This window comes from Drosophila willistoni, unplaced genomic scaffold, assembly GCF_018902025.1.
Source record: "Drosophila willistoni isolate 14030-0811.24 unplaced genomic scaffold, UCI_dwil_1.1 Seg422, whole genome shotgun sequence".
NCBI classification, from domain to species: Eukaryota; Metazoa; Arthropoda; class Insecta; order Diptera; family Drosophilidae; genus Drosophila; species Drosophila willistoni.
This window is the reverse complement of record NW_025814358.1, coordinates 1-26,608: the sequence shown is the minus strand read 5'-3', so window position 1 is coordinate 26,608 and position 26,608 is coordinate 1. Positions and strand designations below refer to the sequence as shown.

Genomic DNA, 26,608 nt, shown 5'->3' with positions numbered 1-26,608 from the left:
ATCAAGCAGCATCATCAAGTCATCAAGACGTGATCAAGCAACAAGTAATTAAGGCCTTACGAGTAACCTTAAGAAACTTAGCAAGGAAACACAAGGAGCAGCAGAAAACTAAGAACTATACAGGCCTTACGAGTAACCTGTACAGTTCCACTTGATAGCAACAAGTCCTTAAATAAGGATAATAAACACCGTACCCAAGCGAGAGTAAATTTGAGAGAAGCCAAGCCATCTCCAGGAGTACCCAAGGTCAGTGGAAGGCACGAGGATATATCCTACTGCCGAAATTCCAGGATCTATATATCCTGACGAGTACCAATTTCTGAGGAACATCCTGCTTCGTGATAACAGCTACGGGATTCATCCCAGAGCTTTAAAGCAAAAGCATACTCAACGAACTCAGCGAAAAGGGTGCAGAGGTGTGTAGCGCAAATCAAGTACACTATACGGATTGAGACGGTAATCAGCAACGGCTGTAGGAGCAAGAGGAAGACGAGAAGGGTCGACGAGGGACTCACCAACGCTGCCCAAGCCCAGAACTAACATCGAGAAACCGTCATATCCAACCGAACCCACCAACGATTTGAATAAACATACAATTAAGCAATAACAACTGAAATCAAACGTGTTCTAATTTCACCGGGGCACAAAATAAATTTGTTGTGCCGAACCTAGCCAAGAGATATCGTAAATATCCCGAAGGACAAAAAGGGATCGTTACATAATAATAATTCCAACATCCGATTTGACGCGCTCTCCCACTCTTTCCTATTCTTGATTGATTTGCGCTCTCGTCTTTTGCCTACCCGCGACTCTGTGATACGTGTTTTTGTTTTTGTGTTTTCATTTCCCTTTGTCCGTTGTCTGCTCAAAAAATAATTGCATAGTTGCTACTAATGCGGTTGACTCCCATGATTATATTCTTTGTTGGTTGTGTGACAATGCGGTTCACGTTAAGTGTCCAAGTTACACAGGCAGAATCAAGGAGTCTATTGCTAAAGGTGGTGGCTTAAAATATGGATGTGATGCTTGCCGGGAGGTCGAGAATGAGATGCGCTCTTTCATGAGGCGGACTAGAGATAGTTTTGACACTTTAAGGGCAGGTTTTAATAAACTCCAAGCGGAGTTTACTGCGGTGGAGACTCAGTTCAGAAGTTTATCGCTTATGAATGAGTCTCCGAAACGTAAAAGTACCAGTCCTTGGGGTGTTTCTGTATCTGTAGATCCGCCAGGGTCTCTTATCGTCCCCGACCGGTCTCATGCACCGTCCACTCCTAATGTACAGCAATTGATATCGTTTAAGAGCCCGGTTGTGAATGCTATTAGTAATGAATTACCGGTATCACCTGCGAATGATCTCTTAAAACGATGCCTATTGTAGTGTCCGATGTGTCTGGGCAATTACCCATTCCAATGGAAATTGCCGATAGTTCTAAAAGTATCGAGGGCCCCGTAAACAAGTTGACTGCTGCAGTGGGTGACTTGTCCAACGTTACTGCTGCGGCTGACGCTTCGGGACCGCGGCCTCTCGTTGGCATACCACCAAAGAAACATATATTTGTTTCTAGGCTAGACCTGTTGTCACATCTGATGATGTAATAGCCTATATTCGGAAGAATGTTAACGTCTCGAATATTGCGGTAGAGAAATTTAAATTTTCTTATTCTCGGGACATTTCGTCCTTTAAAATTAGTGTTTCTGCCAATATCATCGACACTATATGTCGAGAAGAATTTTTGGCCTAAACATATAATAGTTAAGGAATATACTGTAAAAAAGAAAAATCTGCAACCGATTCGCTTGCCTACAACAACAACTAATACTATTCCTGCCACATCAGCATCTGCTGGTGTGTCAAAAAACTAGCTTCGTCCCTTAACCTGGGTTACCAGAACGTTAGAGGACTGAAATCTAAACTTCCTAATCTCTATGTAGATAGTCTTTCTTTTGAGCATAACATTCTAGCTTTCACAGAGACGTGGCTAAAACCTGATATTGCTGATGCATCGGTTTTTTCCACAAACTTTTCTATTTTCAGACGTGACCGGATTTCTCGCATAGGTGGTGGCGCTCTGATAGCTGTTGATGCTGCTTTATCATCTGAAATGATTCAATTTTCTAGTACCCAGGAGATTGAGTTTGTCGTTGTTAAAGTAAATTTTAAATCTTTTAATGCTTTCATTACTTGTTCCTATATTCCACCATTGTCAGACATGGTGGTATATTTAAATCATTTAGAGGCAATTCAGTTTGTCTCCTCTTTAGTTTCGAGTCAAGACATGCTCATAGTTGTAGGTGATTTTAATTTACCCGCTTTAACAGATGAATCTACCACGTTGCTGCCCTCTTTGTCACATGACTTTATTGATGGCCTTCTAGGCTTATCTTTATCCCAAGTCAATCCTGTCTTAAATTCTAATGGAAAATCGTTAGATCTTATTTTTGTATTGTATTCTTCTTATTGTGAGGTTTCTAGGATCGAACCATTTGTTCTTCCAGAAGACAAATTTCATCCTACATTAAATTTAAAAATTGATTTGCCCTTGCTTTCACCATTACTTGGTTCAAATGAGTTACCTCTAACTAGGTGCTTTCGTAAGACTGACTTTGCCTGCCTTAATGAAAACATTGCTACTACCGATTGGTCTTATCTGTACAATTGTAGTGATATGAACTCGGCTGTTCGTTTTTTCTATGATACTCTGAATTCACTCTTTGATATTTGTGTGCCTCTTGGTAGGCTGGAGCGGCTTAACAAACTTCCCTGGTTCTCTCGCGAGCTATCCAATTTGAAAAATGTGAAGACACGATATTATAAGAAGTTTCAAAAAACACGTCGTTCATCAGATTATGCTCTGTATACAGTCGCTCGTTCAAAATTCATGATGCTTAATACACAATGCTATAAGAATTATCTTCAGCGGTGTAAGCTTCAGTTTTCTTCTGACCCTAAACAATTTTATAATTTTGTTAATTCTAAACGTAAGACCTCTGTGCACCCATTTTTTTTGTCTTTTCAAAATAAAAAAGCGAGCACTGATCAGGCAATTGCCGATATGTTTGCGAGTTTTTTCAAAACAACTGATTCCTCAACGGAATATTGAGCAAGTCCGTATCCTTATCATTTAAAAAAGGATAATTGCATTTTCAATCCAGTGATTGATGAAAGTTCTATTCTTAGCGAACTTAAATTAGTTAAACCTGTTTATTCTCCGGGGCCAGACGGTCTTCCTGGATGTGTACTCAGGTTCTGTGCAAACGCATTATGTAAACCCATTTTAAAATTGTTTCTATTGCCTGTAGAATCTTCCTCTTTTCCATCTATTTGGAAGGAGTCGTATATTATTCCTCTGCATAAAAATGGCAAAAAGTCCGAAGAAAAAGTCCTATGTCTAACTATAGGGGTATCTCAAAATTGTCCGCTATTCCGAAAGCTTTTGAGAAAATTATAACTTCTCAATTGCAACATTTTTGCAGCTCTATTATTTCGCCATCCCAACATGGGTTTGTGAAACGTAGATCTACAACCACTAACCTTTTAGAATTTACATCAATAATTATCAAGGGGTTCAAAAATGGTAAACAAACTGATGTCATATACACTGACTTCAGCAAAGCCTTTGATTACGTTAATCATACCCTATTACTTTCTAAGCTGAGCGACATTGGGTTTCCACCCCTTTTCCTTTCTTGGGTTCGAGTATATTTAACAAATAGAAAACAGAAGGTACTTATTAAGTCTTCTTTTTCCGTTTCCATTCCTGTGACTTCTGGTGTACCTCAAGGTAGTCATCTTGGTCCTCTGCTCTGTCCTGGTGTCGTAGGGGCCACTTGAACGTACTGCGCATAGTATCGTCAACGTCCGCTAAAACAAAAACACTGGACGAGGCCGGTTTGATCCCTGATCACCAGTTTGGCTTCAGAGATTGCCATGGTACACCCGAGCAGTGCCATAGGATCACGGACAAAATACTGAAAGCATTTGAGTAGAGGAAATACTGCAACGCAGTCTTTTTTGACGTCAAATAGGCATTCGACAGAGTTTGGCACATTGGGCATACAGCAGACATGCCGACAACCGAAGACCCAAGAGAGCTCACAGCCACGTATGCAGACGATACTGCTTTTTTAACCGTGGATCAATCGTCACAGACTGCTGGCAATCTAATGCAAGAGCAAAATGATTCCACTGCTGCATGGCTGCAAAGATGGAACATGGCGGTTAACACAGAGAAATTAGCACAAGTTACATTCACCCTAAGAAGAGGATACTGTTCCCCCGTCTAGCTGGATGGATGCATAATACCTTCTTCCGACTATGCCAAATATCTGGGTGTCACTCTGGACAGGAGACTGACCTTGAAGTCTCACTTGAAAATCAAGAGGCTATTGCTGGATTTAAGGCTCAAAAGCTACATGTGGCTCATAGGCAGAAGGTCGACACTGCGGCTGCTCATGAAGATGCTTATTTATAAGTCCATCATGAAGCCCATTTGGACATATGGGACCACCCGCCGCCTAAGAAGACTACATCCATTGGACCTACCAGACCACGAGGAGTGATCAGCTCACTGGCTCTCACCACCAACGCCACCCTTCCCCTCACCAACACAACCCTAAATACCCTAACCTTAACGATGATTTTGCCTAAACATCATAGTCTGTTATATTTGTTGTAAAATTCAATTCCCTAAGTCACTGTCACGCCCCATAATTTACTTATTGTCCACAAATCGGAAAGATTGTAAATAGGAGATCCCCGTTAAAAAAAAAAAAAAAAAAAAAAATATGTAACATTGGTAAAATTATTAAATACATATGTCTTATGCATTTATAATCGGCAATGTCTATTTATTTATTTATTATAATGAAATTTGATGGTATTTATAAAAATACATATGAAAATTTATTGTTGAGTGGTACCTTCAAACATAAATGGTCAATTTCGAGAGTATGTGGCACAAAACCTACTTAGGTGGTGTGATGTCGAGCATGGTCAGTCATATGTAATATCGGTACATTTCTTAAATACATATGTCTTATGCATTTATAATCGGCAATGTCTATTTATTTATTTATTATAATGAAATTTGATGGTATTTATAAATATACATATGTAAATTTATTGTTGAGTGGGACCTTGAAACATAAATGGTCGATTTCGAGAGTATGTGGCACAAAAACTACTCATGATGAACAGTGATTGTTCAGTCATGTTGAAGGTTGCTCTACTTTAATGTTTATATGTCAAATGCAAAAGATAATGAAAAAGCCTACCAAGGTATTCTAAGGTGTATGATGAAACGATCTTAGGATCGTTCTCTCTGCTGAAGTTTATTCACTGGTTATATTTGGATTTATCGTTAATACTTGAATAAAGATTATGGGCATTAAATTAGTTCTTAGTTTAATTGTTCATAATCTTTAACCTTTTATAAAAGAAGAGTAAATAAGTATGCATCATAAATCTTGTTATGTTTGCAACTTAAATAATATGTCACTTATATAGATCAAAAATTTGTCCATTATTAAAATCAAATTATTATTATTGAATTAATTTCTTATAATTATAAAACACTCATCTCACTTAATGTGAATGATGATATATAGTTTCACGCATTAAATGTCAAATTCAAGTTAAATTTTAAATTTAATATAAAAATACAAATGTTTATTTCCTTTTGAAATGAGCAAAATTAAAGCAAATGTGATTATATATTTTGTAAGTGTAAAAATAAAGATATATTTTTTTTTTTTTTTTTTTTTTAACGGTTAATATATATTTGTTGAATCTACTCTTAAATTAGAGCCTAACAACAAGTTTGAGATATTTTTCTTAGACTAGTACTTAAGATAAATCCTGGGGATATTGCAGGCGGACCTAATCACTTGTTATTGGGTTGGTCTGTCATTTCTTTTAAGACGAGTTCTATTATTAGTTCGCGTAAGGGAATTGGCAAGAACATTTGGGTGTGCATCCAGTTTCGCAGAATACTTTAGTTGTTGAGTACCTATTTCAGATTTTACGCTAGGTATATTTAGATCATTTTGAATGTTGTCGTTTCGTATATACCACGGGGCCCCCGTGATTGATCTTAAAATCTTCGACTGCGCTCTTTGTATAATATCGACATTGCTGGTACTTGCATTTCCCCATAGTACGGCTGCGTAAGTCCAGATGGGTTTCAGTACGGAGTTGTATAGGAGGACTTTATACTCCAGACGTAGAGGGGACCGAGCATTGATGATCCAATGTAGGCTACTCGCTTTCAGTTTAAGCTGTGCCTTTTTTGCTTCGATGTGCTTGCGCCAAGTTAGTCTTCTGTCTAGGTGGATGCCAAGGTAAGTGACATCCACGGCTTGAGGAACTGGTACGTTGTTTAGCATTAGAGCTGGACAGTTTCTTCTGTTAAGCGTAAATGTAACATGTTTGCATTTCTGCTCGTTGACCCGGATACGCCAGGTTGCTAGCCATTCCTCTACCACCTTAAGGTGTTCCTCTAATTTTGCAGAGGCTTGTATTGGGCATTTGGATCTGCTATGGATTGCCGTGTCATCGGCAAAAGTGGACGTTGTAAGTCCTAAACTCGTTGGTAAGTCTGCAGTGTACAGCAGGTAGAGCAATGGGCCGAGTACACTGCCTTGCGGTACACCAGCTTTGATTTCAAAATCAGCCGAGACGGAGCCATTACATCTTACAGCGAATTTCCTATTGTAAAGGTAAGATTCCATGAGTTTGTGTGTGTACTCTGGCAGTTTTTGCCGGATTTTGAACATCAGACCCTCCAGCCAAACTCTATTGAAAGCCTGGGCAACGTCGAGAAAGACAGCCGCACAGTATTCTTTTAGTTCGAATGCTGTTCGTATTTCGGAGGTTATGCGATTGACTTGTTCAATTGTACCATGTTTTTCGCGGAAGCCGAACTGGTGTGAAGGGATTGTGTTCTCCGATGCCAGAAATGAGTTTAGGTGGATCTGCAGGACCTTTTCAAAAATCTTCGAAAGACATGGCAGCAAACTAATTGGCCTATAGGATGATGGCTGGGTTTTGTCCTTTCCCACTTTAGGAATCATGATGATAGTGGACTTTTTCCATGTTCTTGGTAAGTAGCCAATTTTTATTATAGCGTTGAACAGTTTGCAGATATATTGTATTGCAATGATAGGGAGTTCTAGAATCATTTTCGGTGTGATTAGGTCATGGCCAGGGGCTTTTTTCGGCTTTATGTGGTTTTTAATAACTGCAGTGATCTCGTCCGATTGGAGTTCCGAGTACTCACTATCCGTTAATGTGTTCGAAGGGGGAAGTACAGATGAGTTTGATGTTGGATTTGGCTGGAAAACCATTTTAAGATGTGTGGCAAATACGGATGCCTCTCTTCGTCACTGCGGGCCCATCCACCGGTTGGACTCCTTATCGGTGAAATTGTATCTGTAGGAGCGCTTAAAGTTGGGTCGGCTTTCCACAGAGGATGTTTAGTGCTGGTTGGACTGAGCTCTTCTATGTATTTCCTTTGAGCCCAGCTTTCCTCTTGTCTTAACGCCTTGGAGAGGTTGCGATTAGCTTGCCTTAGGCGAAGTTTTGCTGCTGGTGATCGAGTAATCTGCCATTCTCTTCTTAGACGTCGTTTTTCCGTTACTAATTGTTCTATCCGCCGGTTCGTAGGCCTGTCAACAGGTTTGGTGTAAGAAGAGGCATGTGGAGTAGATACTCTTGCTCTTGCCATCATCGACTCAAGTGCAGAGACGCACATATCAATGTCCTCTGCAGCATCCAGTTTCGGCGAACAGTCAATGTGGGCACTCATGTACATTTTAAATTTAAGCCAATTTGTTTTGTTGTTTGTAAGCCTATATGGGCGATCAAGTACTTGAGGTCTTGTTAATAATGTGAATAGCACTGGAGAGTGATCGGAAGTTAAATCTAGTAGTGTTTCCGCAGTGATCCGATTACGTGGAATCCTCTTGGTTACTGCGAAATCTATCAAGTCAGGCACTTTCTGTGGATCTGTGGGCCAATAAGTTGGCCTACCCGGTGAGACGCAATCCATCTTATTGAGAGGGTTGACTATTGTCAGGCGAGATCCCCAGTGCGTATGTTTGGCGTTATAGTCCCCTGCTGCAATGAAGCGATCTCCGAGTGTGTTAAAGAAATCGGTAAATTCCTTTTCAGAGATTGAGAAGCGTGGTGGGCAGTACAGGGCGACCAATGTAGTGTTGCCGCAGCTGGTTTGGACGGTTATAGCAGTTGCTTGTAGGTGCTGTGTTTCAAATCTGTTGAGGAACGAGTGTTTTATACGGTTTTTGATTAGGATACCGGTCCCGCCATGAGCTTTTCCGTCTGGATGGTTTGTTGCGTAGAAGGTATATTTTGGTATTTGAAAATTATTTTTTGATGTTAAATGTGTTTCCGAAATCAGCAAAACGTCGATTTCACTTGAGTCTAGGAATAGTTGCAGTTCATTTTTGTGCTTGGAGATGCCGTTAGCATTCCAAAGACATAGACGTAGGGAAGCCATTTTTTATTCTCGATAAGCTTCTGGATAAGCAGGTTTTGATTCCGCATCAGTTCGTGCATACAGTTTTGCATGAACTTCATAAAAGTGGTCATGTTTTGATTGAGTGAGATCAATAGGGCCTCTAGACCACTTGGAGTTTGCTGGCCAAGCTCTGGTGCGCTAGGTTGCGGATTCTGTAGATGGCGGAGTGACGGGTCTCTTTCGCGGGCTCCGTCTGTCCAGTTCGGAGCACACTAGCGAAGGATACACTAGGACTGGTTGTAGCAGTCATGTTGGATGATCTCACAGCCTTGGCGAAGAAAACCTCCGGTGTAGTTTTGGAGGCGTTGAAGATGATTTTTGGTCCAGCTGGGGGTTTGCGCCCGTTTAGGTGTGATTTAAGATCCTTAAAGACAGGACATCCTCTGTAGTTGGCCGTGTGGTTCCCTCCACAGTTGCTGCATAGTCTTAGTGCGACGTTGTTTCTGTCCTTGGTGCAAATTCCATCTTCATGATGTTCGCCGCAGCCAACACACACTGACCTAAGATTGCAATTGTTAGAGGTGTGGTTGTATTCCTGGCAGTTTTTACACTGCGGTGGTTGGCGTCTCTTATGGGGCTCCTCTACGGTGATTCTTCTGTGCAATAGAAGCTGTAGGTTGTAGATCGGGTGCACTTCATTTGGCTTCGACCGCTTTGCATCTGGTTGGAGCTCGATTTTAAAGAGCGGCTGTGCGACTTTGTTCCTGTTGATGATGTTGACAACGGACTTGACCGCAAACCCTTTTTCGACCAACGCGTCTGCTATTTCTTGAGTAGGGACCGATGGCTCAATCCCCTTTAACACAACCTGGAGCCCTTTACTGCTTTTTAGTTGGTAGGTATAGAAGTTGATGTTAGCATTACGGAGGTACTTTTCGATGATGCGGAAATTGTCCTCAGTTTGGGCTTGACATTTTATTTCTTTAATGTTACCCCTATTGAGAGGGGTTACAACAAAGTTATTTGCCCCTACTGTTTCTACTAGCTTCGAAATCAGGGCGCTGCAGTTGGCTCCACGGATGTATAAAGGGGGTGGTCTAGCCGATTTAACTTTATCTACAGCGCCGGCTTGATCGTCTTGCTGATCGGCAAGAATTTTAAAACGATTCCCGCTAAGGGGTGCTACTCGTTCATTTGGTTTGGTTATTTTCGGCGTATTGCCACTTTTTTTCTTTTGCGGGCTTAGCTTCCGCTTAGTTATTTTAATATATCTGTCCATTCCAGTTTGGACAGAAGTCGTTGGGTTTACTATTGTGGCTGACTCTGGGCGACTTGTCGTTGACGGCTTGAGGCAGGTCAATACTTCGGCAGACGTTGCAGTAGTTGCTGTCAACGAGCTGACGGTGCTGGTTGGTGCAATCGGTGACCCAGTTATCGATATTGATGGAGAAGCACACTGCTCTCTCCACGGTAGGTTGCTGTTAATTGCTGAGTGGCTGGCACTTTCGGTGTTATTGCTTACGTTAGCATTCGGTGGGGTCGGCGACACCACCGAAAAGTACGCGTTGTTGCGTTGGACCGAGAGTCGACGCTCACGTTGTTGTTGTACAATTAGTTCTTGTAGCTGTTGCTGGCGGGGATCGAGAGAGCTTGGGCCCGAATTGGTGGACATGGCTTTTGTAAAAATTACGCACTTTGTTGTTGCAACTTAGTATTTATTGCTATTAGAGCAATCTAATAGCAATATGATTGTACACAACTTTTTGCAAACGGAGACTTTTTTTTTTTTTTTTTACACTCAATTTTTGCGGAGTGCATTAAAAAACACGTCTGCACACGGCGGCAGTTGAATTGCTATTTGATATTTTTGAACAAATTTATTAAATATATTCAATTAATGAAAAACGAAAATGAACGCTTTTAAATTATGGCCGTATTCGTAAAATGTTACCACAAATAATATATGTATTTTAATTTATTTTATTCGAAAATATATCATATTGTCAAGTATCTTTAAATACTTTAAAGTATGTTTTTGTTAAAATCATAAAACTTATCGTTATTTAACAACACATTTAATAAATAACATTAATCTGGTTGATCCTGCCAGTAGTTATATGCTTGTCTCAAAGATTAAGCCATGCATGTCTAAGTACACACGAATTAAAAGTGAAACCGCAAAAGGCTCATTATATCAGTTATGGTTTCTTAGATCGTTAACAGTTACTTGGATAACTGTGGTAATTCTAGAGCTCTCTTCTCTTTCTTTTGAGCATAACATTCTAGACGTGGCTAAAACCTGATATTGCTGATGCTTCGGTTTTTTCCACAAACTTTTCTATTTTCAGACGTGACCGGATTTCTCGCATAGGTGGTGGCGTTCTGATAGCTGTTGATGCTGCTTTATCATCTGAAATGATTCAATTTTCTAGTACCCAGGAGATTGAGTTTGTCGTTGTTAAAGTAAATTTTAAATCTTTTAATGCTTTCATTACTTGTTCCTATATTCCACCATTGTCAGACATGGTGGTATATTTAAATCAATTAGAGGCAATTCAGTTTGTCTCCTCTTTAGTTTCGAGTCAAGACATGCTCATAGTTGTAGGTGATTTTAATTTACCCGCTTTAGCATGGTCACTAACAGATGAATCTATCACGTTGTTGCCCTCTTTGTCACATGACTTTATTGATGGCCTTCTAGGCTTATCTTTATCCCAAGTCAATCCTGTCTTAAATTCTAATGGAAAATCGTTAGATCTTATTTTTGTATTGGATTCTTCTTATTGTGAGGTTTCTAGGATCGAACCATTTGTTCTTCCAGAAGACAAATTTCATCCTACATTAAATTTAAAAATTGATTTGCCCTTGCTTTCACCATTACTTGGTTCAAATGAGTTACCTCTAACTAGGTGCTTTCGTAAGACTGACTTTGCAAGCCTTAATGAAAACATTGCTACTACCGATTGGTCTTATCTGTACAATTATAGTGAAATGAACTCGGCTGTTTTTTTTTTTATATGATACTCTGAAATCGCTCTTTGATATTTGTGTGCCTCTTGGTAGGCTGGAGCGGCTTAACAAGCCTCCCTGGTTTGTTTCAAAAAACACGTCGTTCATCAGATTATGCTCTGTATACAGTCGCTCGTTCAAAATTCATGATGCTTAGTACACAATGCTATAAGAATTATCTTCAGCGGTGTAAGCTTCAGTTTTCTTCTGACCCTAAACAATTTTATAATTTTGTTAATTCTAAACGTAAGACCTCTGTGCACCCATCTTTTTTGTCTTTTCAAAATAAAAAAGCGAGCACTGATCAGGCAATTGCCGATATGTTTGCGAGTTTTTTCAAAACAACTTATTCCTCAACGGAATATCGAGCAAGTCCGTATCCTTATCATTTAAAAAAGGCTAATTGCATTTTCAATCCAGTGATTGATGAAAGTTCTATTCTTAGCGAACTTAAAGTAGTTAAACCTGTTTATTCTCCGGGGCCAGACGGTCTTCCTGGATGTGTACTCAGGTTCTGTGCAAACGCATTATGTAAACCCATTTTAAAATTGTTTCTATTGTCTGTATAATCTTCCTCTTTTCCATCTATTTGGAAGGAGTCGTATATTATTCCTCTGCATAAAAATGGCAAAAAGTCCGAAGCCTCTAACTATAGGGGTATCTCAAAATTGTCCGCTATTCCGAAAGCTTTTGAGAAAATTATAACTTCTCAATTGCAACATTTTTGCAGCTCTATTATTTCGCCATCCCATCACACTATTTATTAACGATCTTCCATCAGTCATTGTTCATTCGCGTATGCTTATGTATGCTGACGATGTCAAGCTTTGTCTTACTTATAAAGATACAGATGCATTTAGTCGGCTACAAGCTACCTGTAGACGGAGTAGACATCCTTTGATACCTTTATCCCTTAGACGTTGTTCTTCTAACTATGCTATGCATGAACCTTTTAGGGTCCTCTGCTCTGATTACAACCTTCCCTGTAATCGGCTCAGAGTTTTCTATTAATATGCTTAAAACATCTATCCTATTCCATTTAGTTAATAGATAGCTATAGTATTAATTTTGTTTGTCTGTCTTTTCTATTGTGTATTTGTCCACGCGATTCGTGCCGTGCGTTATACGGCTGCACCCCTCGGTCGGTCGGGTGGGAGGTGGTCAGTTATCTGCTTGGGCTCGCGCGTAACAGGCTTTGTCCTGGTGTCGTGGGGGCCACTTGAACGTACTGCGCATAGTATCGTCAACGTCCGCTAAAAATTAAAACACGGACCTTCTGGACGTGTGCTTTTATTAGACTAAAACCAAGCGATCAATTGATCGTTATATTGGTTGAACTCTAAATAACATGCAGATCGTATGGTCTTGTACCGACGACATATCTTTCAAATGTCTGCCCTATCAACTTTTTATGGTAGTATCTAGGACTACCATTGTTGCAACGCTCGGGGAATCAGGGTTCGATTCCGGAGAAAGAGCCTGAGAAACGGCTACCACATCTAAGGAAGGCAGCAGGCGCGTAAATTACCCACTCCCAGCTCGGGGAGGTAGTGACGAAAAATAACAAGGCCCTGTAATTGGAATGAGTACACTTTAAATCCTTTAACAAGGACCAATTGGTGGGCAAGTCTGGTGCCAGCAGCCGTGGTAATTCCAGCTCCAATAGCGTATATTAAAGTTGTTGCGGTTAAAACGTTCATAGTTGAACTTGTGCTTCATACGGGTAGTACAACATACATTTGTAGTTAGTACTATACCTTTATGTATGTAAGCGTATTATCGGTGGAGTTCTTATATGTAATTAAGTACTTGTACTTGTTTATATATTCCTCCTATTTAAAAACCTACATTAGTGCTCTTAATCGAGTGTTTTTGTGGGCCGGTACAATTACTTTGAACAAATTAGAGTGCTTAAAGCAGGCTTCAAATGCCTGAATATTCTGTGCATGGGATAATGAAATAAGACCTCTGTTCTGCTTTCATTGGTTTTCAGATCAAGAGGTAATGATTAATAGAAGCAGTTTGGGGACATTAGTATTACGACGCGAGAGGTGAAATTCTTGGACCGTCGTAAGACTAACTTAAGCGAAAGCATTTGCCAAAGATGTTTTCATTAATCAAGAACGAAAGTTAGAGGTTTGAAGGCGATCAGATACCGCCCTAGTTCTAACCATAAACGATGCCAGCTAGCAATTGGGTGTAGCTACTTTTATGGCTCTCTCAGTCGCTTCCCGGGAAACCAAAGCTTTTGGGCTCCGGGGGAAGTATGGTTGCAAAGCTGAAACTTAAAGGAATTGACGGAAGGGCACCACCAGGAGTGGAGCCTGCGGCTTAATTTGACTCAACACGGGAAAACTTACCAGGTCCGAACATAAGTGTGTAAGACAGATTGATAGCTCTTTCTCGAATCTATGGGTGGAGGTGCATGGCCGTTCTTAGTTCGTGGAGTGATTTGTCTGGTTAATTCCGATAACGAACGAGACTCAAATATATTAAATAGATATCTTCAGGATTATGGTGTTGAAGCTTATATTGCCTTCATTCATGGTAGCAGTAAAATGTTTATTGTGTTTGAATGTGTTTGTATAAGTGGAACCGTACCTGTTGGTTTGTCCCATTATAAGGACACTAGCTTCTTAAATGGACAAATTGCGTCTAGCAATAATGAGATTGAGCAATAACAGGTCTGTGATGCCCTTAGATGTCCTGGGCTGCACGCGCGCTACAATGAAAGTATTAACGTGTATTTCCTAGACCGAGAGGTCCGGGTAAACCGCTGAACCACTTTCATGCTTGGGATTGTGAACTGAAACTGTTCACATAAACTTGGAATTCCTAGTAAGTGTGAGTCATTAACTCTCATTGATTACGTCCCTGCCCTTTGTGCACACCGCCCGTCGCAACTACCGATTGAATTATTTAGTGAGGTCTCCGAACTTGATCACTGTGACGCCTTGCGTGTTACGGTTGTTTCGCAAAAGTTGACCGAACTTGATTATTTAGAGGAAGTAAAAGTCGTAACAAGGTTTCCGTATGTGAACCTGCGGAAGGATCATTATTGTATTTTCCAACCGTTATTAAAATAAATAAATACCAAATTAATATAAAGATATATAAAACGAAAATGAAATTGAAGATGAGAGCATAAAATGAAAATGAAATTGATTATTATTATTATTATTAAATCTGATCAGGGGAAGTCGATTTAATACAATATTTGATTTGAAAAACAAAATTAAATTAAATTTAAGTAAAGTAAAATGAGTATAAATGTATAACAATTGACGGTAGAAAAAAAATATATTAACTTTTCTTAAATTATGTATTCCGATCGGAGATTGAAAATGATTTTTGTATATCTTTATTTATCTGCGTGTATATGTACCATAATATACAGGCGTTGCGTAATGTATTGGCCATTGTTGGTTTGGGCATACATTGGTTAAAGCAACATCCCAAATGTACAATGTTGTACCTGCATTTAAGGTTAACGTTTTACATAAATTGATAGTTTACTTTAAATTTCAAGTTTTTAAATTTTGTCAAGTCCAGTATTCAATCACTTATGTTAACTAAGACATTTCGCAGCATTCGTTTGGGTTAAGATTTTATTGAAGGAATTGATATATGCCAGTAAAATGGTGTATTTTTAATTTCTTCAAACAATTTAATAATCACTCTAAGCGGTGGATCACTCGGCTCATGGGTCGATGAAGAACGCAGCAAACTGTGCGTCATCGTGTGAACTGCAGGACACATGAACATCGACATTTTGAACGCATATCGCAGTCCATGCTGTTATGGTACTTTAATTAATTTTAGAGTGCTGCTTGGACTACATATGGTTGAGGGTTGTAAGACTATGCTAAATAAGTTGTTTTAATATTTTACGAAATATTAAAGCATATGGTATATTATTGGATATATATGTATATTCATAATATTAATAATAATTGAAACACATTGGCTCACATATGTATGAGAAAAACGAAGATGTATAATTTTCTTTTTCAAATCAAATGATACTGAGGAATGTCTAGCATAAAAAATATTAAATTTTAATCTAGAATTGCCTCTTATTAATGATATGAAATGAAAAAATAATTGTGTCATAATATTATTCTTCACTTAAAGTAAAAATTAACAATGGTTTTAATATATTAAATAATATATTTGTGTGTATATACAACCTCAACTCATATGGGACTACCCCCTGAATTTAAGCATATTAATTAGGGGAGGAAAAGAAACTAACAAGGATTTTCTTAGTAGCGGCAAGGGAAAAGAAAATAGTTCAGCACTAAGTCACTTTGTCTTTATGGCAAATGTGAGATGCAGTGTATGGAGCATCAATATTCTAGTATGAGAAATTAATGATTTAAGTCCTTCTTAAATGAGGCCATTTACCCATAGAGGGTGCCAGGCCCGTATAACGTTAATGATTACTAGATGGTGTTTCCAAAGAGTCGTGTTGCTTGATAGTGCAGCACTAAGTGGGTGGTAAACTCCATCTAAAACTAAATATAACCATGAGACCGATAGTAAACAAGTACCGTGAGGGAAAGTTGAAAAGAACTCTGAATAGAGAGTTAAATAGTACGTGAAACTGCTTAGAGGTTAAGCCCGATGAACCTGAATATCCATTATGGAAAATTCATCATTAGAGTTTTAATATTTTAATAATATTATAATAATAGTGTGCATTTTTTCCATATAAGGACATTGTATGCATTATATGCACTTGTATGATTAACAATGCGAAAGATTCAGGATACCTTCGGGACCCGTCTTGAAACACGGACCAAGGAGTCTAACATATGTGCAAGTTATTGGGATATAAACCTAATAGCATAATTAACTTGACTAATAATGGGATTAGTTTTTTAACTATTTATAGATAATTAACACAATCCCGGGGCGTTCTATATAGTTATGTATAATGATATTTATATTATTTATACCTCTAAATGGAACGTACCTTGAGCATATATGCTGTGACCCGAAAGATGGTGAACTATACTTTATCAGGTTGAAGTCAGGGGAAACCCTGATGGAAGACCGAAACAGTTCTGACGTGCAAATCTATTGTCAGAATTGAGTATAGGGGCGAAAGACCAATCGAACCATCTAGTAGCTGGATCCTTCCGAAGTTTCCCTCAGGATAGCTGGTGCATTTAAATGTTATATAAAATAATCTTATCTGGTAAAGCGAATGATTAGAGGCCTTAGGGTCGAAACGATCTTAACCTATTCTCAAACTTTAAATGGGTAAGAACCTTAACTTCTTGACATGAAGTTTAAGGTTATGATATATTGTGCCCAGTGGGCCACTTTTGGTAAGCAGAACTGGCGCTGTGGGATGAACCAAACGTAATGTTACGGTGCCCAAATTAACAACTCATAGAGAAACCATGAAAGACGTTGGTTGCTTAAAACAGCAGGCGGTGATCATGGAAGTCGAAATCCGCTAAGGAGTGTGTAACAACTCACCTGCCGAAGCAACTAGCCCTTAAAATGGATGGCGCTTAAGTTGTATACCTATACATTACCGCTAAAGTAGATGATTTATATTATTTATAATACAAATTTGAAACTTTAGTGAGTAGGAAGGTACAATGGTGTGCTTAGAAGTGTTTTGCGTAAGCCTGCATGGAGCCGTTGGTACAGATCTTGGTGGTAGTAGCAAATAATCGAATGAGACCTTGGAGGACTGAAGTAAAGAAGGGTTTCGTGTGAACAGTGGTTGATCACGAGTTAGTCGGTCCTAAGTTCAAGGCGAAAGCCGAAAATTTTTAAGTTTTAAAAATGTCAAATGAAATAATAAATAATAAAACACTTAAATAATTTTGAACGAAAGGGAATACGGTTCCAATTCCGTAAACTGTTGAGTATCCCTTTGTTATTAAATATGGGCCTCGTGCTCATCCTGGCAACAGGAACAACCATAAAAAAGCCGTCGAGAGGTATCGGAAGAGTTTTCTTTTCTGTTTTATAGCCGTACTACCATGGAAGTCTTTCGCAGAGAGATATGGTAGATGGGCTAGAAGAGCATGACATATACTGTTGTGTCGATATTTTCTCCTCGGACCTTGAAAATTTATGGTGGGGATACGCAAACTTCTCAATAGGCCGTACCAATATCCGCAGCTGGTCTCCAAGGTGAAGAGTCTCTAGTCGATAGAATAATGTAGGTAAGGGAAGTTGGCAAATTAGATCCGTAACTTCGGGATAAGGATTGGCTCTGAAGATTGAGATAGTCGGGCTTGATTGGGAAACAATAACATGGTTTATGTGCTCGTTCTGGGTAAATAGAGTTTCTATCATTTATGATAGTTATTTGTTCCCCGGATAGTTAGTTACGTAGCCAATTGTGGAACTTTCTTGCTAAAATTTTTAAGAATACTAATTTTTAATTAGTTCTTTTAAATTATAACGATTATCAATTAACAATCAATTCAGAACTGGCACGGACTTGGGGAATCCGACTGTCTAATTAAAACAAAGCATTGTGTAATTAGTGACGCGCATGAATGGATTAACGAGATTCCTACTGTCCCTATCTACTATCTAGCGAAACCACAGCCAAGGGAACGGGCTTGGAATAATTAGCGGGGAAAGAAGACCCTTTTGAGCTTGACTCTAATCTGGCAGTGTAAGGAGACATAAGAGGTGTAGAATAAGTGGGAGATATTATTCCTTGTGTTTGATATCGCCAATGAAATACCACTACTCTTATTGTTTCCTTACTTACTTGATTAAATGGAACGTGTATCATTTCCTAGCCATTATACGGATATATTTATTATATCTTATGGTATTGGGTTTTGATGCAAGCTTTTTGATCAAAGTATCACGAGTTTGTTATATAATCGCAAACAAATTCCTTAATGAGAGAGTGCATTTATGTATTTTTAATTTGAAATATTTGGTATAACTCCAATTACTCAGGTATGATCCAATTCAAGGACATTGCCAGGTAGGGAGTTTGACTGGGGCGGTACATCTCTCAAATAATAACGGAGGTGTCCCAAGGCCAGCTCAGTGCGGACAGAAACCACACATAGAGCAAAAGGGCAAATGCTGACTTGATCTCGGTGTTCAGTACACACAGGGACAGCAAAAGCTCGGCCTACCGATCCTTTTGGTTTAAAGAGTTTTTAACAAGAGGTGTCAGAAAAGTTACTATAGGGATAACTGGCTTGTGGCGGCCAAGCGTTCATAGCGACGTCGCTTTTTGATCCTTCGATGTCGGCTCTTCCTATCATTGTGAAGCAAAATTCACTAAGCGTTGGATTGTTCACCCATGCAAGGGAACGTGAGCTGGGTTTAGACCGACGTGAGACAGGTTAGTTTTACCCTACTAGTGACAAAACGTTGTTGCGACAGCATTCCTGCGTAGTACGAGAGGAACCGCACGTACGGACCAATGGCACAGACGGACGGATGGACATGGCTATATCAACTCAGCTTCTTATGCTGATCAAGAATATATATACTTTATGGGGTCGGAAACGTCTCCTTCTGTGCGTTACAAACATCTGACCAATTTTATAATACCCTCTGCAAGGGTATAAAAATTCATATAAGTAAATACATATTATAAATATCAAAGAGGCTAACATCGGATATGCCGAAGTTTATATACCCTTGCAGTCCTTGGTAATAATAATTTTACATGTTCAAAATTTGTTTTCTGCAACTCAATTCATCAATATACAACAAAACAATTTTACTCTCTATTTTACAATTTATTCTTCTTCTTCTCTTATTCCCAAAGCAAAGCAACGCACGAATACACATACAGTTCATGTAGCGTTGCGTCTGTGTGTGTTATATATATCCGATCACATTCATATTTTGGGATCTGGGGTTTTATATCCAATATTATCACATATGTAAATTTTATAGCATACTCCGATTTTTATGAAAATGTTTCTTCTAGTTCTTCTAGAGCTATATGATATAGTGGTCCGATCCTTATGGTTTTCATACTTTTTTTTTTCCCGGGTAATAAAAAACCCCGGAATTTCAGCCCGATAGCTCTTAAGACGGCTGAGTAAAACGCATACGTACAGACGGACGGACGGACGGACAGACGGACAGACGGACAGACGCACATGGCTATATCGACCCAGCTTCTCATGCTGATCAAGAATATATATACTTTATGGGTCGGAAACGTCTCCTTCTGTGCGTTACAAACATCTGACCAATTTTATAATACCCTCTGCAAGGGTATAAAAATCAATTTATTGTGTATGTCGGATAGTGTTGATTAAGTGACTAATAAGTCAAAGCCTAATAGTTAGTTTACAGTCTGACACCTGGAATGTTGACTTTGTAGGATGACAAGCATCTTTGCTTTAGTAACATGTTTATAAACAAATCTGTCTTCAGGTCAGGTCCTATATAAAGGGGGGCCTTGGGCTAGAGAGCTCAGTTCATAAAACCGCTGGGAACTAGCCAAAACAGATACTAATAAAAAGTGAAAGTAAAAAGTCTAAAGTGATAATTCTATAGTGAAAAGTCTAAAATGGAACAAAGAAAAATCTTGGCGCCCCGACATGTATATATCAATATATATCACATCAATATCACATACATACATCAGTTAAAATGTTCACTACCAAAACTGAAAAGTTGTAAGCGAAGCAGTACGAATTGCATAAAAGGTTGAAGATTCTATATTCTATATTCGTTAGATGCTCGTAAGTCAACTAGCAAAATTCTTTACGAAGGAAGGGACATACAGAAGCAATGGATTAGTTACCATAGCCAAATGCTAAAGAGTGGAGTAACCGAACACCTCTATTTCACAGATGGAATGGAGGAAGGTTTAGATATGGCAGCCGTATTACTAGCCAAAGAAGAGTCAAGCAGGCAGGGCACTGGCGATTCGGAAACCAGTGAAGCAGATAGAAGGACGTTTGAAAAGTTGGATGATAGCCAGTCGCGACAGCTCCAGGAATATTTGGAGGTAGTAGACAGGCAATAGGACAAGAATAATATATATTAATAAAATAAATAATTTATGGGAGAAGGTACAGGTATGCCAAGTATTAACATGATGATGTAGAATTCGATGTCCGAAATTCATTGTCAATGCTAGAAATGAAAATGAGCAATAAAGAAAATTGTGAAATTGCGAATATAACCGTGAGAGGCCAACTGTCGGTATTGCCGAAAACTCAGGTACCTATATTTTCAGGAGAACGTAGAGAACGGTCCCTGCTTGTGGAATTATTTGCGGAATTATTTGGAAAAAGAGAGAATTTAAGTCTGACTCTTAATTATGCAATTATTTAAAATCCGCGTTAAAAGGCGAAGAAATGAGCATGGTAGCTCATTTACTGTCAGGTTCAGCTGACAAATATAGTACCGCTTGGGAACTATTAACCAAGCGGTATGAACAATTAAGTCGAATCGTTGATTTACCGATGATCAACAATGAATCCGCAAAGAGTGTAAACGGAGCGATTGACATAATTTTTGAGTCAATACACTTAATTAATATTAAAGCAAATTCGTCCGATGAAGTTGACGTAATACTCGCTCAGCACATACTTCGAAAATTTGATAGAGAGGCTCTACAATTTTATGAGAGTCAGATTAGGAATCCAGGAAGGTACAATTACTATCTGATGTCATGGACGTTGCAGTGTTTAAAGATAGTTGTCCGCACTTCTGTGTTGAGTCAACACATACTTCGAAAATTTGACAATTATATGAGAGTCAAATAAGAAAAAAATAAGCGGATACAATTGCTATCCAATGCAATGGAGTGCTTAGAGCAAAGATATTGCTCGCTAAGTATCATGAGAAAGGAAGAGAAAAAAACCGTTACAAAAAAAGTTGGTTGCGGTAGTCGAAGATAAATATCCGAAGTTGCCGGGCATAAGGCACATCGGTGCTATAAGCTTCAAGGTTTGTCACCTTCGGAAAGGTATGAAACGGCAAAATTCATCTTTGCACAAGATGCTTGAACCTTTCAGGCAATAAAGTACGCACTAATGAAATGGTATGTTTGTTCATTGTGCAGTAAAGGACACCATAGAAAAAGAGCAGGTATTGCAAAATGTTCATAAAGAGACAACATTTAAACAGAATAAGAACAAGATGCTTGAACTATTCACGCAATATAGTACGCACTAATGAAATGGTCTGTTCATTGTGCAGTAACAGACACCATAGAAAAGGGGCAGGTATTGCAAAATGTTCATAAAGAGACAACATCAAATTTCAGCAAAAGAGTGGAGCAAAAGCCACATTGGCTCAAACCGAAAGGTAGAATTAGTTGGTCCTTAAAGTTTACACCATATAATTAGTAATATCGTAATAGTAGTATAGGAATTCCCATCAGGAATGGGTGGATATCCCGAAACCGAAAGTGTTAAGCATTGGGCGATACTAGTAATTTGTCAAATATAATATAAAATCAAGTAGAAGTCATTTTAGTAACCATATGGCAGAATAGGAAGGAGTAGGAATTCAGTTATAATCGTTAATGCATCATATTTGCAAAAAGCTATATTTGAAGATTTTATTCTGCGGTACGATCCAATGAAGACGTTCATTATGGACATGGGAACAGAACTGCACATCATCACCAGACTGTAGGCATTGTGGAGCGAAGCCACCGAAAACTTAACGAGTTTTCACGATCATACATTTCAGTTGACAGAACTGACTGGGATGTAGGATGTGGGATGTATGTTGTTTCAATACAACACCGTCTATGGCACATGAATTTTGTCCATATGAGTTGTTACTTGGTCAAACGTCAAATTTACCTAACAATTTAATAGTATAGACAGGATAAACCCACTTTACATAGAAGATTATGATAAGGAATCAATATTTAGATTAGAACAGGCCTATAAAAGAGCCAGAAATATGTTTGAACTGCATAAAGCTAAAATAAAGAGGTATATGATGGAAAAGTAAACAATATTGAATTAGAAATAGGAGATAAAGTTTTATTAAGAAATGATACGGGCCATAAGTTAGAACTTATGAATTTAGACCCATATACCATAGAAGAAATAGAATATAGGGATAACATTCTAATTAGGGATAAAAAGAATAAGGAACAAATAGTGCATAAAGATAGGTTAAAAATTTTAATCAGTTAACATATAAAAAAAAAACATAAATTTCCACATTTAATGACACTATACACATATATATGCAAAAAAAAAAAACTAATTATAACAAAAATTTTTACCATATATATCATTAAACAAACAATCAAGATCAAACAATCAAACGCGGCATATATACATACATTCTTTTACGTAAACAATTATGTATTGAAACATAAACATATAATTATACATAAGCTTACCGCTCCACTGCCGGCGTCACTGGGATAATAACTATGGCGCCAACTACTGCTTCCGATGCTTGCCAAGCTCAACAAACAATTCGAGCAACACCAACAGCTCGAACTCAAACTCCTCGAGCTGCACTGTGACAAGGTCCGCGTCAGTGGCGACTCGTGCCGTATCCAACTCATCTCATGCGACCAGTTTGGTCGGTATGCTAAGCCCACGGCTGGCGATGCCTGGTGCAGTTTGTTCTACTAGGATATGATAGAAAGAGTTACAAAGGATCGAAAGCAGTTCAAGTAAACAAACTAAAACCAAACAAAGAGCACCGCAAGGACTCCCATGGACGCAGTAGTACGATGGCAAGGCCTAGTTTCCCTCCCACCCCCAGAACAAAAGAAACAAAAAATTCGAAACCAAAAAAAAAAAAACTAAAAACAAACGTGGTCAAAATCTGAGAAAAAAAACAATTTTTTTTTGTTGCTATTTTTATAGAACAGAATTGAGGAGGAGCGAAAAAGAGAAAAAGAAAGGACAAGAAAGAGAATGTAAAAGTCAAAAGCAAACAATATCTACTATATCTTCTAGTCAAATCAAGTTAACCTCTAAAGACAATAGACAATTCAAGTCGCCAAAAACTCAAAATATACTTGATTGTAAATTCTTTTCCTAACCCTTAACCCTTTAAGTATAACTCGTTGTTTTTTCCATTTCAATTAAATTTTTTTTTTTTACTTTTGTTCGACTTTTATGTATGTGTGTGTGAGCGTGTCGTTGTTTATATTTTCTTTCCTGTATATTTTGATGCCTATAATGTATATAATTATATATATATTTTATATAATAAACAAAATATTTAATAATAAATCTGATTTAATTTTTTTTGTATGGATTTTTTTTCTCCCATCCTTTAAAAATCACACATTATATTAAGTTTGTTTCGGGGATTGGAACACCAAGTGACACGAAAGTTATCACCAGAAAAGAGAATTAACCACTAAAGGATTAACCCAACAAATACATGTGAGATGGGATAAGGTAGTTGCAGCGTGGTGGCAACTCCCTTATGCAGATTGGCAACGCAGCAGCAGTCGTGAGGTATCGTGAGAAGACGGCAGTCGAGGTTCAGCAGTCAACAGTCGGTGTTCAGCAGTAGGAGGTATCAGCGACTGCTGTGTACTGCTGCTTCTAGTCAGAAGTATCAGCAGTCAGCAGTAAGGAGCCGATAAATCAGCAGTACACAGAACCCGAGATTTAAGTTGCATATTGTAATCACTATTCGCCCGTCCACGATTTATAATACCAAAAAACTATAATAGACTCAATTGAGGACTCCATCTTACATTTGGGGGCTCAACCGATCGCGGACTTTGGAAATACATGATTGGAAAGCTGACAGTGGAAAGAGTGAGACAGCAAAAGTTTTCGACAGCAGAAAAAACGAGAGAGCGAGTACACTCAGACGAAAAAACGAATTCCAATTTCGCAAAAAGACGCGAAGCTCTGGCGCCAAACGAAAAAAGCAAGACAAAAACAGCAAACGAAACGAAAAAAGAGACAGCAAGCAGACGCGAAATTTTGCTGGCAAGGGAAACGAAAAAAGAGACAGCAAGCAGACGCGAAATTTTGGCGGCAAACGAAACAAAAAAAGCGACAGCAAGCAGACGCGAAATTTGGCGGCCAACGAATCGAAAAAAGAGACAGCAAGCGGACGCGAAATTCTGGCGGCAAACGAACCAAAAAAGAGACAGCAAGCAGACGCGAAGTTCTGGCGGCAAACGAAACGAAGGCAGCAATCGGAAAAAACGAGTCGAATACAGCAAGCAAAAAGCGAAGAGGAGAAGTCGCGAGCAAGATTTCAATAAGAGAGGGTAGGCGTCAAATGGGAGTGTTACGAAATCGCATCATTATGTCGGACCAAGAGGACCAATTAGCCCCGATGTCGCACCCAGGTGAAATGGTTAATGAATTAGAGGCAATTGAGAACAACATGGAAATTATGAAAAGGCCGGAATAAATGCAGCAATGCTGGTTGAGAAAACCGCGACTTTTCAACAGCTGGGCCAACTATTTTCTCTGAAGGTGCATGCCGACGAAATAGACAAAAAGAATGACACCAAGTTGGTGGTGGAGAACTTTGCCAAAATCATTCATTGAACTCAACCCCGATGCATATGGATTGAACAATAAACAGAAGTACGTTCAAGCCCGAGCGAAAATGACTGGTACCGCCGCTCTATTTCTCGAGTCTACGGCTGTCTACGATTATGAACAACTTCGCCAGCAAGTCCTGGAGGAATTTGATTGCGATCAGCCGGGCAGTGACGAAATTCACAACCAATTATCTCTACGTACGAAGTCCGATAATGAAAGTTTTCATGAGTACATTTTACAAATGAAACGGATCGCTGCCCGTGGAATTATTGATACGGAGTCAGTTATCAAGCACATCGTTAATGGATTGAACCCAAAGAGTGAATACAAATACACGTTGTACGGCTGCAAGTCACTTAAGGAGCTGAAAGACAAATATGACATTTACGAAAAATCGCCAGTACCAAGGTTAAGCCCGAAGCAGCAAAACGAGCTCCGCAGCAGTTTACGCCGAAATCAAACTTCAATAGAAATGACAGGAAGCAACATTGCTTCAAATGCGGATCAATGGTGCATCTGCGCAAGGACTGCAAGGAGGAAGTCAAGTGTTTCCGCTGCAACCAAACTGGACACATGTCCAAAAATTGTCCTACTTCCTCTGTAAACATTGTTTATGAAGAAAACCGACTCAAATCATTGCAGATAGGCGAGATGAAGGTAAAGTGATTGATAGACACCGGAGCTGACGTGTCTCTACTTAGAAAGTCTGTGTTCAGCCGAATGCGAGGAGTCCAGCTGCTAGCAAGTACGTCTTTTCTGAGAGGACTAGGACAGAACACCACACGTCCTGTAGGCCAGTACAAGGCAGAGGTGCAGATCGATGGTATTTGCCTCACACACACATTTCTGGTGGTGGATGACTGCACAATAGAAATTGAATTACTGTTGGGATACGATTTCATATCAAAGTTCCAAATGACATTAACTCCCGTTGGATATACGTTCGCACAGCTATTTGAGGAAGAAGCTGCCAACCAAAATCAGATAAGTATTTACAATGTAGTCGAAACAAACACTGACCCTGATGTGAACCGAAAGCGATATCTTACAGTTGCTCGAGGAAGAAATGCTTGACACCTACGTCTCAGATGGCTCAGAAACGTTATAAAGAACAGTTCGATAAAAACCGAAAGAACGAGTACGGATACAATGTTGGAGATCTGGTGGCCATTCGTAGAACCCAATTTGTAGCAGGCGAAAAGTTGGCAAGCGAGTTTTTAGGACCTTACGAGATAGTGAAGTTGAAACGAGTAGGACGCTAGAGGGACCAAAATATACGACCACTAGCAATGACAAAATGAAATTGTGGAGTTGCAGCGTGGTGGCAACTCCCTTATGCAGATTGGCAACGTAGCAGCAGTTGTGAGGTATCGTGAGAAGTCGGCAGTCGAGGTTCAGCAGTCAACAGTCGATGTTCAGCAGTCGACAGTCGGTGTTCAGCAGTCAGAGGTATCAGCAGTCAGAAGTATCAGCAGTCAGCAGTAAGAAGCCGATAAATCAGCAGTACACAGTATAGACCCTAGTCACTAGCCAGTGAAAACTTATTCGATACAGTAGTACATTTACAATTTGAAACTGTTTGAATAACAAAAAGTAAAACAAATTTTTACACAAGATGAAGATGCTTAATTTGCGCCAATT

The 26,608-nt window shown here is 39.1% G+C and overlaps 1 non-coding gene and 1 pseudogene across 1 annotated transcript; both read left to right on the top strand.

The window, feature by feature from the left end:
- The first annotated feature begins 15,161 nt into the window (after nt 1-15,161).
- Nucleotides 15,162-15,341, top strand: LOC6637635. The gene has a single exon (XR_006955048.1). It is a non-coding gene; the product is annotated as a 5.8S ribosomal RNA (ribosomal RNA).
- Nucleotides 15,342-15,672: 331 nt separating this feature from the next.
- Nucleotides 15,673-19,147, top strand: LOC111519115 (annotated as a pseudogene).
- The last annotated feature ends 7,461 nt before the right edge of the window (nt 19,148-26,608 follow it).